Source organism: Lygodium microphyllum, chromosome 1 (assembly GCF_053477565.2).
Source record: "Lygodium microphyllum isolate KBCC chromosome 1, Lygodium_microphyllum_v1.1.10, whole genome shotgun sequence".
Classification (NCBI taxonomy): Eukaryota; Viridiplantae; Streptophyta; class Polypodiopsida; order Schizaeales; family Lygodiaceae; genus Lygodium; species Lygodium microphyllum.
Window position 1 is genome coordinate 5,771,377 of NC_141135.1, and position 16,958 is coordinate 5,788,334.

The following is a 16,958-nucleotide window of genomic DNA, read 5'->3' on the forward strand; positions in this document are numbered from 1 at the left end:
ACAGCCAATTGCATTCTTACCTTTAGGCAAAGGTACTAACTCCCATGTAGCATTTGCTTCCAAGGCATCCATTTCTTCATCCATGGCTTTCTCCCATTTTTCTTTTCCCATGGCTTGCTCAAAAGATGTGGGTTCTGGTTCCTGTATCACTTTGACCATATATGCATAGTGAATGGCTGTAAATCCATCATATTTCAGCCTATCCACAGGATACCTAGCTCTTGTAGACCTGCGCAAAGTAGGTTCACTCCCAGGTACTCTCAAAACATCCCTGGTCTTCCTTACTCCAGGTGTAACAATAGAAGGAATACCCAACTCATCATCAATGCTCTGTTCTGAGCCACTGGATTCACCATCCACATAAGAGTGACCTGCATTCACATCAAACATGGGCTGATCAACCTTCTCTTTTCCTTTTCGTGATACTTGCATACCACTATCTGCATTGCTTTGAGAAGATTCTCCTGATCTCAATCTGCCTGTCCATGGCGAAGAATGTGAACCACTGCTAGAGGACGCTCCAGGTCCACTAATATTTTGTGACTGCTGCTGTGAATTCTGTGTAGCATTACCATTTTGTGCATCTTCATCATCAATCACATTTACTGGTTTATACCAGCTACTCATCTCATCAAAAACAACATCTCTGCTCACTGTAAACTTACGAGTAGAAGGGTTATAGCATCTATACCCTTTTTGCTGCAGAGAGTAACCAATAAAGATGCACTTCTCAGCTTTTGGATCCAACTTGGATCTCAGCTCATCTGGCACATGTACATAGGCAATGCAACCAAAAAATTTCAAATGAGAAATATCTGGTTTCCTACCAGTATACCTCTCCTCTGGAGTCATTCCATGTATTGCTGCAGTGGGAGTCCTGTTCATTATGTAGACTGTTGTAGCAACTGCTTCAGCCCAATAAAAATCTGGCAAGTCTTTTTCATTGAGCATGGCACGAGATACCTCTCCAATATGCCTGTTTTTCCTTTCTGCAATTCCATTTTGTTGTGGGGTATAACTGCATGAATATTGCTGCTTTATGCCATGCTCCTGCAAGAACTTTGCAAACTCATTTGAGAGGTACTCTCCCCCTCCATCTGACCTTAGGCATTTTATTTGCAGACCTGTTTCTTTTTCAGCCATAGCTTTAAGGGTTTTGAAATGCCCAAAAACTTCACTTTTCTTTTTCATAAAATACACCCAAACTTTTCTGCTATAGTCATCAATAAAAGTGACAAAATAATGACAGCCTCCAAGAGATGCAGCTTTAGTAGTCCACACATCAGAGTGGATTAATTCCAATGGCTTTTCACTCTCTTGAACATGTCTAGGAAATGGTTTCCTTGCCTGTTTTCCAAACTGGCAGGCTTCACATACCTTATGCATTTCTGCAACCTTGAATTTCGGCAAACCTGCAACAATATTTTGGGCCTGCATTGATTTAAGTCGCTGTACATTAACATGACCAATGCGTTTATGCTAGATATCAATATCTGCAACTACACCGGTCCCATGTGCAAACATTGCTGCACTCAATTCAGACATGTCTGCATCCAATGTAAACATTCTGCCCTTCTTCTTTCCTTTTGCTATCAAGCGACCTTTATTTTTCATATCCTCAACAAAGCATCCATGAGGATTGAATCTGACCTGCAAGCCCTGTTCAACCATTTGACCAACAGAAACCAGATTCTTGGTGATATTCGGGACATGAAATACATCAGACAGGTATTTCTTTTTCCCATCCTGCATAGACAAGGGAATTTTTTCAATCTGCACAATAGGATGTGCAGTATCATCACCAGTCTCCACAAATCCTGGTTTTTCCATTTTCCTTGCATCCTCCATCCATTCTGCATGACCTGTCATGTGGTTTGATGCACCTGAGTCAACATACCATACATCATTGCTTTCTTCTGCACTTGTCACAGAATTGTTCATGTGCTGCACCATAAACAAGTGCTCATTTCTGTCATCACCCTGTCTACTAGAAGATGCATAATTCCCTTGTTGCAGTTTTCCATTCATGATGTCATTCTGCTTTTTATAGCAGTCTTTAGCCATATGACCCATTTTACCACAGTAGTAGCATTCAACATTACTGTTTGCATTTTGGCCTCTTTGCCATCCACCACGACCTCTTTGGCTCCCCCTGCCTCTAGAGTTACCACGTCCTCCTCCATAGGACTGGTTTTCTTGAGTCTGCTGCATATTCTGATTTCTGCCACGGCCTCCAAATCGGCCTCCTCTACCTCTGCCTCTACCTCTTCCAGCATTTGAGTAGAAGACAGCTTCTTTTGAAGTTCCTCCTGAAGAAGATGCACCACCATTTCTCTGTTCCTCAGAAATTAGAAGAGCAATCAACTCCTCAAAATCAGGAAATCTTTCACGAACTGAAATGGATGTCCGAAACTGTGCATAATCCTTTCCTAGACCATTCAAGGTCACAGAAACTAAATCATCATCTTCCACTGGCGACCCAATGGAAGCAAGTGCATCTGCAATCTTCTTCACCTTCATGTGGTAGTCATTGATGCTCATATTTTCTCTTTGCACATTGTGCAACTCTTGCTTGAGCTGCATTTTCCTGGCTTGCGTATTTGTGCTATACATCTTTGACAGAGTATCCCATGCCTCCTTTGGCGTACTTGCATCCTGAATATGCACAATCATAGAGTCTGAAATGCTGATAGACAGCCAGTACATAACTTTCCTGGCTCTCTCATGCCATGCTTTGAATGCCTGCATTTGTTGTTGATTGGGAACATCAGGAAGAACTGGTTCTTCTTCATTTCCTGCAACAAATTCCCAATATCCTTTTCCCATAAGGAAATTCGTCATTCTAAACTTCCATGCCTGGAAGTTGTTCTTGTCAAGCTTTTCAGTGACAATCTGTGAAAGAGAATCAGACGCCATTACAGAATACTGCAAGAAATTCTGTCACTGCAAAAAAACACAGCTTCACCCTCACAAGGGCAAATCTGCAAAACTGGCGAAAGTGGTATTTGACCACACAGTCACTTCCTAGTGACGATTTTGAATAAACAAGAACCAAGGATGATTCTGAAACTCCCAATGTCTTTGCGCACAAGCATACGATGCAATTTCTACAGTAACTTTTCACCGACTTGTAGAACAGTGGCTGCACAGCATAAAACTGAGCCTTTTCCTGAGTGCGTGCAGAAAACTTCCGTCTGCGAAACAGGCCCCGAAATGGCCTCAAATCAAAAAAACAAGGTCGCCGAGGGCTAAAGCCTTGTCCCGCAGCATATACTGCCCTCTTGCTTCACCGCGAAGGGCGTCTCAACCTGAGACAATGCACTCCTGCACTTTCCGACTGTGCTACCTGCAGAGATCTACTCCCAAAATAGAAAATGAAAGCAACACTGCTCCTCTTACCAGAACACCGCGAGCTTGGCTTGCTTTCTTGAGCTCCTTACCACGAACAAGGCTCTGATACCATGTCAAGATTGTGGGAGAGAAGGAAGGAGTCTCGCTTGAAGCTTTCTTGCTTGCACAATGGGGGAAGACACACAAGGGTGGAGGCTGAAAACAGTTTTCCTCTTCTTAGTTGTGTAAGCCAAAAGAACTCAAGTACAAAGAAATAGAAGAACCCTATATATGGGTCTCAAACCAAACTCAACTAACTAAGGTGGCATACTAACTGAGCCACGAACTAGAGTAGATAAGGATAGCTATCATGTAGCTATTATTCATGGGCGGTGTACCAACCGCGTCTGCAACTGACAAGTCGGTGACATAAATATACAACGGTCACCCTGGCGTATCACGAGTGGAGCTCGATATCTCAACATGCCAGGCAAAGACATCAGAGGTGTTCCAGACATGACGCTGAACACCTCGTCTGCTATGGGAAAGTGACCAAGGTGTCTAGTCATCTCTCCCATGAAGTCTTTCCTACTAGGAAAACCTCCAAAAAAAGCATTGACCCCTCTGCCGAACAAGCCCAATGTATCATTCATGCGATCCAAATTTGGGTCATTACTAGATGAACCAAGATGCGACATCTGCAAACAAAACATAAGAAAAAGACAAATTCGTACAATTCTAAAAATAAAAAATTATTTTTTATTAGAGCTGGATGGCGCGTGTATAATCGCGTCTGAAATGCAGGATAGATGCACTTTCAGATGCATCTCTTAGGTCAAACACATTGGTCAGAGCGTGTGTATATCCGCGTCTGAGATGCAGAATACACACGCTCTCAGATGTAATCCTGAAGTCAAAGCTTCTGGGAAGAGCGCGTGTATTCCCGCGTTTGAGATGCAGAATACACGCACCTAGAGACGCGACTCTGAAGTCAAAGCTCTGGTCCGAGCGCGTGTATTCCCACGTCTAAAAGGCAGAATACATGCTCTAAGAGACGCGATGAGAGAAAACATAGCTTCGTGTCTATTACTGCGCCTGTACTAAAATCTACACGCGCTTATAAACGCGTTTAGTCGACTGATTTCAAATTGACAACTGCCATTCATGATTTGTTTGTACTATAAGAAGTTCAATCATAGAGAGAGGACTCACCTTGGGTGTTTGGTGTGGATGGGTGGTGGCGCTTCTTTCTTCTCCTTCTTCCTCTCCTTGGTGAGTTACTCTCCCTTGATGCTTGATTTCTCCTCCCTTTGCTTCTTCTTCCTCTTATTCTCCTCTCTCTTGTTCTATCTTTCTTCCTCTCCTTGGCTTTTCTTTTTCCCCTCTTGTCTCTTTGAAGTGAAAGAAGAGGTGAGTCATAAGGAGGTGAGGCATGAAGAGACTGCATGTCGGCTAAACTCAAGCTTCAGAACGCGTAAAAAATGCAGGAAAGGAAAGGCACAGTTTGAAAAGAAATGATCTAAGTATCTTTTGAATTTTGACTTTTGTGCCTATTTTCGCGTGTATATGCGCGTCCAAGTTTACGTAAATGCGCTTATAGATGAGAAGTTAGACACGCAGATAGACACAGATTTAGATGCATAGGTAAACACAAATATAGATACGCATTTAGCTTTTATCATGAGTTTTTTTTTAAAAGATAAGTTTTGATAGTAAGTTCTTATCATACATTTTTATGTATTTATGATAAGTTTTGTGTATTTAAAATTGAGATCTTAGAATAATTAATACGTCAGCTTCAAGTTTTTATGTAAACACATGGATAACAAATTTGATGTTGTCATGAATTAGGTTTAATCATGTCATCGTCATCACCTAGTGCAGTGCATGTTGATGAGTCAACGAGCACATCCTCAAGTGAGGATGAAACATTATGTCTTCATAATCGAGATGCATGGCTACGATGAAAAATTAAATGCATGTGTGATCGTTGTCGAGGGTGTATTTTTCGAGCACGTCGAGTTGCAATGTCACACCTGAGCATGTATGGAGAATGGGACCGAGAAAAATCACCGGTATTCATTGTTTTTTTTTAAACACAAAGATTGCTAGTCTATGTTACTCAATATATATCAACGTACATGAAACTCCCTTTTGTGGGGTTGAGCAGGATGTGGTGCCACATCCTCAGATGCTCCCTCCTGGGCGTCAAGAGGCTGCAAAATGTCGACGCGAGGAGGCAGGGTCTTCAAGAAGAGTGGAGACTGACGACCATGATAGTAGCCCTCATGAAATGCCCCATCAAGTTGTAAAGGATGAGATTTTGGACAACATGGTACACCATCTATTTTGGCAACCGGTTCAGGGAGAAGGTCACTCTACGAAGTCAGATGACCCAATATACGTAGCATTATCTACTCTGTTGTACGTACTCCATTCTTCGTGTGTCCCTCGAGATACTTAACTTGCAAACAATTTATTGATAGAGTAATGTCAGTTTGAATGCGTTATTGAAGTAGGTATCAATTCAGTTTGGCTTATGAATCATAATATTAATTGTTCTATTTTGAAATCAGACACAAATATATATTGGTGGTTTTTTAACTCAATTTTAAAAATATATATAGGTTATTATCACAAATGCTTCCAAAAGGAAACAAATTTCCAACTAAGAGAGAGCAAGCAAGACATCACTTGACATCTCTGGGAGGCCTCGATTATGTCAAGATCCATACATGTGTCAATGATTGTGTCTTACTTCGTGGGATTCATGAGTTCACACGAGAGTGTCTTGTTTGTGGTGAATCAAGATACGAAGTGGAGATGAAGTTAATGGATATGCCTCATAAGGTTTTGCGACATTTTCCGATTTTTCCACGTATTCAACTTATGTTCAAGTGTAAGTCTATTGGAAAGCTCATGTCATGGCATGCTAGTCATCGTTCAAGTGATGGAAAATAGAAGATCCCTGCAGACACATTGGCATGGCAACATATAGATAATTTGTGGCCCGTTTTCAAAGAAGAGCTAAGAAATTTGAGATTTGGTTTAGGTATGGATGGAATCAATCCATTTGGCATCAAAAGCGCATCATACAGTGTATGGCCAGTGGTACTAGTGAACTATAATATTCCTCCATCCATGGCAATTAAAAAGGGACATGTAATGTTGTCCCTTCTAATTCCTGGAAAGCACAAGGTAAAAAACATGGACATTTACTTAGAGCTTTGATTGAAGAGTTAGAAATGTTATGGGAAGATATTGAGGTGCAAGATATAAGTGCATATGCATCCTCTAGAGATTTCACGTTGAAGGCCATGTTGTTGTGGACCATGCATGACTTTCGAGGATACGGAGAGTGTTCAGGTACATGTATATAACTCTATATTTGAAATTCAAGACTTGAATCAATTGTATTTTATTAATTCACTTGTTTGTTCAGGTTTAACCACATCAGGATATCATGCATGTCCTATTTGTGGTCCCTCTCTAGTTTTCTCTAGGCCGACATGTTTAAAGAAGGTTATCTATGACAATCATCATCGATTTCTTCCTATCGACCATCCCAAATATGTTCTCTCTACTAATGGAATGACTCCACAATCTCTAACAATTCGAGATTGGAAGGAGAGATGGATTAATGCCGACAGCCACCCTCCACTCGGCATGAGTCGGTAAGAAGTGCATTTCTCTTGATTAACTTTAAAGTATTTAGCATGATGAATTGTTTACATAATATATTATTTGTTTGTTAGGTTCTCTATATTTTTTCGCCTTTCATATTGGACTGAACTCAAGATCAATCACCTGTTGGACCCCATGCACATATTCAAAAATGGTGTATCTACATTATGGGATCACTTGATAGGGGCTCGTGATTCAGTCAATATAAGGGAGGATTTATGTAACATTGGTTGCATGAGATGAGCCTAGCCACGCATTGGACCTAGAGGAAAGATTGAGCTACCCCATGCACCTTGGATGTTGTCAAAGAATGAGGAAAAAATAGTGAAGGAACAAATATGTAGCTTTCGAACACCCACAGGATGTATGAGATGTCTCAAAAGAGCCTTCATAAAGAAAAAAAAAGAGGTGTGGAGCAACTATCTGGTTTGAAGTCCCACAATTGGCACAAAATGATTCAAGTAAGGGTATCTCTAACCATGAATATAGTAATTAGTGGAGTAACTATGTGTAAACTTTGGGGTATGATGGCTTTTTGCTCAACTAATCATGTTATCTATGAATATTTTTTACATTCAGTTCGTACTTCCTACTAGCATATCCCATTCTGTATCCAAAGATGTATGTGATATCATTTACAAGATGGGAGAGCTTGTGAGGTGTGTATACATTGTATTTTTTCATTATATATCTTTGAATTTCTACACAAAAATAAACAATTGTCAAATACATCCTGACAGATACGTGAGCTCGAAGGAAATTGATCCAAACACATTGCAGGATGCTTGAGTATTATTTGTTAAGGTGGTTTGTTTGGTGGAGGAAATTTTTCCTCGATCCATTTTGACTACTCAATTACATTTACTCGTACATTTGATTGATGAGATCGCACTTTGTGGGGAAGTTCATGCAAGGTGGATGTTTTTTCTTGAGCGCTTCATGAAAACCTTGAAAGATTTTGTGAGGCAAAAAGCACGGCCCGAGGGAAGCATGGCTGAGGGTTCGTTAGTGCAATCATCCCTTGTTAATATCTCTGAATATCTTGCTGAAGTGGACCCCTCTCAACCACAACTATGGAAAGACAATGATGACTTGAGGATGACCTCTATAATACCTTAAGGAAAAGAAATGAGTAAAGTGCTAACAAAAGAGGAACTTTGTAAGTTAAATAGTTTTTGTGTGCTCAATAGTGATGTAATAAGCAAATGGGTGACACTATATAATGAAGCAAGGGCAAGAAGAAAAAGCGAAAGACAAGAATTTTTCATCAAATATGGATGTAATGTCTCATTTCCAGATCATCTAAATGCGCTCCCACGTCATATTCAGATAGATTGGTTACATGAGGAAATGGAGAGAATGGAAAAAGAGGAGGAAATTAATATATCTCAAGAAGAGTGGGAATACGCACGAGGTTGCTTATCAAAGGTGAGACATACTATCAATTAATTTGTTTTTAGTTATATTTTATATAATAAATTGACATGTTTGATGTTAATCTTTTACTACTAGTGCACATTATTCAATGCTATTTGGTGTGAGGGTAAACATCTATGAACTCAACATATAGATGAAAAGAGAAATACCCAAGATTGTGGTGTCCTTGCTCACTTCGAGGATGCCAATGGTACCATGGAAGGTTATTGTGGCTTGATCCAAGATATTCTGAATCTTAACTTCAGACGATTCTTTATATATGTACTGGATGTGAAGTGGTTTAAAGAAGTGGTAACAATGGTGAGCATTACACAATCAGACATCATCCAAGTGGTTTTGTCATCATTGACTCTACAAAATTTCACCAAAACAAGAATGACACATTAGTACTACCTCAACAATGCGAGCAGGTATATATGTAAAAGCTAATTTTTTAATATGTATACATGTGATACATATACACAATATAATAAATATTTAAGTTTCTTGATTTTTGTTTTTCAAATACAGGTTGTGTATCATCCAATGGTAAACAATAACCGATGGTGGTATGTCATCCCTATATCTAATCGTTCCAAACCAATATATGGTAATATTACCGACATAGAGATAGCAGATGGCAATCAAATAATTAATGATGATGTACATGATGACACCATAATGGATGATATGCGTGATATAGTACAAGATGAACCTCGCGAGGATGTTCAAGGAAACATAGAAGAGGACAATAATGTGGTTGATGATATTGATGAAGTTATTGAGTAATATAGCAACACATCTGATAGTGGGATAGACTTATTTGTTTCGTTACCTCTGGTAACATAGATCTAGAAGTAGATAGTTTAGCAAGGGCTGATCTCATTGAAGATGAGATGGATCATTCACTGTAACATACTTAATTTGCTTAATGATTCAATGTGTATTCTTAATTCTATGGAAGATATCATGCGCACATGTGCATACTCAAGAATCAATAGTCAAGTTTAAAGCTAAATTGAATTTTCCATGATAAAAAGGAAGTATCTTTAATCATCTTCAAGTAGAGAAATTACGAGATACATGCAATGCTTGCTACTAATTGTATAATAAGGTTTGTGTTGCTTGCTGCTAATTACTTATATGAGGCTTTGCTTGTCAACTGGAGTGTAATAAATCAAATGCAATTTTTTTTTAAATTTCCCTCCCCACTGTTGTGTTGTAAGGGGAGGAAAATAGAAATGTGGATTAAGCTCCTTGGTGGAGCTCAGCGCCTTCCACTGCCATGCAGATTGCCACATAAGGAGGGGGAGGATTTCCCCTCCCTCCCCTATTTAAGAGAGGGGTTGCTCCCTTCATGGAAAAAGGTGGACGCCAAAACGCTGTCTAATTGCCATGAGGGAGGGAGAGAGTGACGACATCGTTCGCCGTGTGCTGCCGTAGAGCACCAAGGGGCGCTGCACTGAGCTGCTATTGAGGAGGAGCCGCCCTGCCACCAACCATTCAACACATTGCCACTGCCGCTGGTCGATTTGCCTTGGGCTCTCTCCACGTGGCTCCATAGAAGTCCTCAAAAGCTTTGGAAGCTTCTTGGGGAAGCTTCCAAGGGGCTTAACAAGCCCCCTTTCATGTGGGCCTATTTAAAGCCTTTTCTTCCCCCTCCCGATTTTATCCCCTTTTACCCTTTCACCCCCAGGTTTTAAACCCCTAAGCCCCCCTTCCTATACCCTTTATTAACCTTTTCCCCCCTCCCGATTTAAATCTTTTTTTTTAAAGCCTTAAGCCCTTTCCCCCCTTAATCCCCCTTCCCATGGATGGACCCCCCCAAAAAGAACTAAGGCTTGAAAAGCCTTATTACCTTCCCCCCCCTCCCATGCTTAAATTTATAAGCCCCCTTCTTGTGTTTTTTTGAAACCCTGTGTTTCACCCCCCTCGTGTCCCCTTTTTTCTTACACACCCTTTTCCCCCCGGTGCTATAAGCCCTTCATCCTTCACCTTTCCCCTTTTACCCTTTCACCCCCGGTTTTAAACCCCTAAGCCTTTTCCACCCCGTGTCCTAGAAACCTCTCCAAGAATTCCCCCTTCCTATACCCTTCACTCCCGTGCCCAAAGATCTCCCAACGCCCCTTCATATGTTTTTGAAACCACACTCACACACACCCTTTTCACCGTGTATAAATCCCTATAGGGCCCTTTTTTAAGGCTTTGTAAACCTTGCCCTCCCGAAGAAATTAATACCTTAAAGGTCTTATTACCCCCTTCTCGTGGTCAATCCCTTAACGATTCCTTGCCTCGAAAGAGAGAAGAAGAGTATTGAAGCGACGGTGGAATTCCGAAAAGGAGTGTAAAGTTGCTTTCACGTTCGAAGGATTACAACTGCGATGCCGCCTAAGAAAGTCCAAGGAGTAGCTACGGGAGGGTCATCTCCCGGTATCCATGTGGATATCTCACCCCAAAACCAGGTTTTTCCTTCTTAATTTTATATCGGTTTTAATTCAATCATGCAAGATGAATTGTTAAGGATAAGATATATATTTTGTCCTAGTTATTTATGATGAAGGAATTTAATTTAATTAAACATGCAAAATAAATAAAGTATAAACATAGTTTTCCTTCAAAAAGTATTATGCATTGAAACGAATTATGAGCAAGATTATTTACCCACTAAAGTAGTTTACTTCGATTCAGTCTGGAAGATATAAACTGCATCTTGCACCATTAACTCTATTCCTCTTTACAACAAATCATCATGGAAAGTGCAAATCATGAAAGGATTCTTACGATGCTTAAACTCTAGGAAGTTGTCATTGCTAATTGCATAACTTAGCAAGGGAAAGATTGCTTATTTAGCATGAGTTTGTTCGCAAAGAAAAGGGAAGATTAGTTGGATTTAACCTAACCTCAAATCGATGAAGTATAAGATTGAAAAGTCAATTGACACGTAGATAACTAATCATACGAAAGTAATCTCGAAATTACCTTCTAGAGTTAATCAAATTAAAAATATTGCAAAATATTCGTTGGGAATGAAGTAAAATTCCAAGAAACGTCTATACCTTAAATACCTGTCCACATTCCCTGAATATAGGGCCAGTAAATTGTAACTGAAAAATAAGAACTAGGGTTTATCCCTGAGAAATAATAAAGCTAGGAAACCCTAGGTCCAACAAACGTCAGCTTAAACAAACTGAAAACGGATTGTTTCGTAACTCCATTACTGCATAGTACGATGCATGACTTGTGCGGCAAGTACGAAGTCATATGGTCTTGTGATTGATTCACAAGAGGAAAGGTTAAATACCCTCAACAAGGATGGCAGATCCTTACGCAAGTTATCTTGGAAAAGGATGTATTCTTTGATATCCTTCTAAGTAAGGAAGGTTAAAAACCGGAAACTAAAGCATCCAATGAAATTTAGGGTTGACCAAGTTGGGTTAATAGGATACGCCCTAACCCAGAATATAAAGGATTTTGCCAAGTTGCAAGGCATCCCAGATCGAGTTCTAGATGCATTCAAAAGGAAGGATTCCTTCCTTAGCAGTTTGCCAACAACAAGATCAATTAATGGAAATGTTTGTGCTTGCTAGAGATTTTAAAGCACTATTTGATTTATGAATTACAAATTAAATGAATATCTATACTTCAGGTTGAAGGCCTGAAGGGAGAGGTAGCTTCGGTTACCCCTGACTGCTTGCCTGACCCTAACTAAGGGGGTTGTTGACCGCGCCGGGAACGTGGACCGAACCTGCCGCGAGAGGTCTCTCCATTGAGCACTACTTGGAGCAGGAGGACGCTTGGGTGCCAGGGGGCTCTGGCCGTAAATCCCTCGCCTTTTGGGTCTTGCACAAGAGGCTAATGTGACTCAGGATTGGATCTCGAGGCCCGCATACTAGTCTATGTGGGCGGAAACTTGGAATAGTGATCCCTGTGGATTACTGGACAGCCTTCGGGCAGATTATGGACAAGCCTACGGGCGGAACTCCTTGTATTTCAAAGATAAATATGATGATATGTTAATAAAGAACTTGTTTGATATTGTTTTTCTATGTCACGTGATAAGATTATGTGAAGGAACTAGTGCTTAACGGTTTAATTAAAGAAGCTGATTGTTACATGTCCAACTAAGGTGTTAGATAATTACCTAACTAAAACAAACCGAGGAAAGTGCGGAGGATGGGCCATGGGTCCGTCCTACGGTTGGGTGGTCCCAGTTGGCCGGGAACTTTTCTCAAATCTCGAAGAACAGAGGGATGATCATCAAAGGACACGAACAACAAAAGCATTGACCTAGAGTTATGTCTTACCTGATTTACGTTGTTTTAGGGGAACAGAATGGGACTATGCCTTATGGTAGAGAGGTTGAGTTTTGCATCCCTCTCGTTTCCCATTCTCCTTGAACCAAGTGCAGCATAAATCCACTTCAAACTTGGCGTTTCTGCGTAAAGTAGTTCGCTTGGGTCCGACGCTAGTTGCTATTAAGAAATGACCAATCAGGAAAACCCTAATTCCGATCGATCCTAAGTGGGAACGGCCAGAATACTTCCACTACATGGCAGACGCGGAAAGCCCTAGATCGCAAATCCCATAACATTCCATGGGAGTGCCAAGCGGAGTTTTCTAGACATCGTTTCCGATGGACTGCTAAGACGTGTCCTAGATGATACTAGTGGACACGTTACATGGAGGAACTGCCATTCATTAGAGAGCAATGCAAAAATAATTATCAACTCTGGTTTTTTATTATATTAAGTCCAATTTTAGGTGGTTAGATAATTGCACGTTTGAAAATGCGACTATTTGCGTGGATATATAGACGCAAAATTTGTGTCTATTTACACACTCTTTTACACGCACATATAGATGCAATGATAGACGTGCCCAACTTTAATGCCTTGTTTTTGTTGTGGTGGGGGACATTATCATCATCTTTTCTCTGGAATGAACAGTCAGGGTGACAGGAGCCACTGGTGAACTTAATTTTTATACTTTTAATCCATTTCTTATATAGATTTTGCATGCTTTGTGGTGCATTGGCCAACCCAAATGGAACCATAGTCATTCCATACAGCACCTTGAGATCTTTGGCCTCTGAGGTCTCTATAGGGACATCAACAAGATCATCCACTTATCCGAGAAAATTCTTCATCTGTTCTTTCATAACTCGTTTCATTTTCTTCCTCATCATTTTCATCCTCTTCCTCTGGAGGCTTTGTCTCTGCTTCTGTAGAGGCTCTATAGGAGAAGAACAGATCTTCTACCTCTACATTTGCTTCTGCTTCTCTCTCACAGCTTTTGACTCTGCTTCTGGCTTTGGCTCTGGCTCTCTGTCTGTTACCGTCTCTGTATTTGCTTTGTCTATGTTCTGCCGCTGTTCTGTCTTTGTATCTGCTTTGTCTCTATATCTGCTTTGTCTCTGTTCTATCTCTGCGATTGTCATGTAACAGGGAGAACAGTACATCCATGCTTCTATTTCACTGTCAGAGGTGATTTCACAAGTTAATTCTAGTTGAGGCAGGAGGTATTCTCCCATGGACAAGGATTTTGCTTCCCTTGGTAGTTGGCTTATAGTGCCCACTGTTAGGGACTGTGTCTCTGTTTTCTTAGGAAAGATCTTCTTAACAACCTCTTCGTCCCCTGATGTACCATCTGTTACCTCATTGGAGGAGTCAGTTATGACTTTGATGGATGTGGATTCATTTCCTTTTTGCGATCCATACAGCTTCAACACCACTTTGTTGGGTCCTCTGCCTAGGGTTAGGGTTCCTTTGAACCAATCTGTCTTGGCTCTTGCTTCAAAAAGCCAAAGTCTTTCCAATAGCAGAGGTATGAGGTCCCATAAGAATTTGGTTTGACCACCAAATATGTCAGCCAATAGTCTCTTCCTGCAAGGGTTGTTTTTACATATGGGAGGACGCCCAACAGTTCAATTCTACTTTCATCTGCCAATCTGATAAGCCACTGTGTAGATTGAATTCCTTGCAACCCTAAGTCCTTCATTGTCACATCTTTCATTATGTTTACTGATGAGCCTCCATCAATCAATGCATCTAAAATAAAGCATCCTTCTATCCATACACTAATCTTTGGGGTTCTAGGATCTAGGAAGGCATTAGCCACATCTACTTCCTTTACAGGCTCCGGGGCCTTATAGATCTTGGTTGATGTTGAACGAGCAATCCTTAGTCCACGTCTTCTTGTCAAGTTGCTTTTGAATTTCTTTTGGCAGCTGGGAGACAACATCAGCAACTGTCAAAACGTTAAGTTAGGTTTAAAAGTGTCCAGGTCTTTTACCAAGTCATAATCTTTGATAGGATCCACAGGCTTCTCCAACTGGCTAGGGATTGGGGCTACACCCATTTTCATATTTCCTTTTTTTTCTAATAATTGCAGCATCAGCACTTCTTCTTTTTGTGAAAGCACTTCTGTATCTTCTATCTCCTGGACCTCTCGTCTTGTCTCTGGGACTGTCTTTGTAACTCTTTGTAGCACTACAGTGCTCTGTACTGCACTATTCTGTCATATACTACTCTGTCCCTCTGTTGGCAGATTGAAATTCACAGTCTTGGCATGAGAGGTATTTCATTTTGAACAACTGGTTCCTTCTTCTTGGTGCGTGTAACAACGACAACTTCCAACTCTACCGAATTGGAGGCAGGCTCTTCTGCCTTCTGTTGGCTATCAGTGCCATTGGCCTTTACAGGGGTTGGGCTTGGAGAGTCCTTTGTAGTGTGGCCTTCTCCTTTGCATCGGCGGCATAAGGGCTTGTAATCCATAGATCGTCTAAGGTTTGGATAATTCGGGGAGATATGTCCATTTTCTCCACACCTATAACATTCCACTTCTGATCTCTGCGACTGTCGTCCTCTATAACTTTGAGAGGGAAACCTCCTTGGACCGAAATTAGGACCAAACTTCCTAGGCTTTGGTCCAATATCCTGTGTTGTCATTTTGGATTCCAGCAAGTTGAATCTTGCATTTTCATCCTTCTGTCTTCGTTCATGCATCTCTTTCAGAGAGCAAATATCCTTTGTATGGTTCTTCCACAAACAGTAGGAATAGAAGGCTCCAGAAATGGTTGGTTTTCGGGTACATTCAGTGGCTAAATTTTCCACTTGATGACACTTTTCACACCATGTATAAGAGCACATCACATCTCTTCCAGCTCCCAGAGGGGTGGATATCGGTTTAATTCTGCTTTGGTCTGCCAATCTAATAAGCCACTGTGTAGGTTGAATTCCTTGCAACCCTAAGTCCTTCATTGTCACATCTGTCATTATGTTTACTGATGAGCCTTCATCAATCAATGCATCTGAAATGAAGCATCCTTCTGTCCATATACTAATCTTTGGGGTTCTAGGATCTAGGAAGGCATTAGCCACATCTACTTCCTTTATAGGCTCCGGGGCCTTATTGATCTTGGTTGATGTTGAAGGAGCAATCCTTAGTCCACATCTTCTTGTCAAGATACTTTTGAATTTATTTTGGTAGTAGCTGGGAGACAACATCAGCAACTGTCGAAACGTTAAGTTAGGTTTAAAAGTGTCCAGGTCTTTTACCAAGTCATAATCTTTGATAGGATCCACAGGCTTCTCCAACCGGCTAGGGATTGGGGCTACACCCATTTTCATATTTCCTTTTTCTTCTAATAATTGCAGCATCGGCACTTCTTCTATTTTTGGAAGTGCTTTTATATCTTCTATCTCTTGGACCTCTAGTCCTGTCTCTGGGACTGTGTCTGTAACTCTTTGTAGCACTACAGTGCTCTGTAATGCGTTGTTCTCTCCTGTATTGCTTTGTCCCTCTGTTGGCAGGTTGAACTTCATAGTCTTGGTAGGAGAGTTATTTTCGTTTTGAACAACTGGTTCCTTCTTCTTGGTGCGCGTAATAGCGGTAACTTCCAACTCTACCAAATTGGAGGCAAGTTCTTGTGCCTTCTATTGGCTATCAATGCCATTGGCCTTGAGAGGAACATGACTTGGATAGTCTTTTGTAGTGTGGCCTTCTCCTTTGCATGGACTGCATAAGGGCTTGTAATCCATAGATCGTCTAGGGTTTGGACAATTTGGTTGTAACGTGTCCACCTGTTGTCTTCAGGACATGTCTTAGCAGTCCATCGAAAAGGATGTCTAGAAAGCTCTGGTCGACACTCCCATGGAATGTTACTGGGTTTGTGATCTAGGACTTTCTGCATCTGCCTCGTAGCAGAAGTATTCCCGCTATTCCCACTAGGACCGACCTGCATTAGGGTTTTTCCCTATTGATTATTTCCTAATGGCAACTAGCGTCGAACCCGAGCGAACTACTTTACGCAGAAACACCAGGTCCGAAGCAGATTCTCGCTGCACTCAGTTCAAGAAGAATGGGAAACAAGGGGGATGCAAAGCTCAACCTCTCTGCCATAAGGCATAGTCCCATTCCGTTCCCCTAAAATAGCGTAAATCGGGATCCTTTATAACTTAGACTCTAGGTCAGCACCCTTTTTTTGTTCGTATCCTTTGAAAGGATCTTCTTGCTGTCCACCATGATTG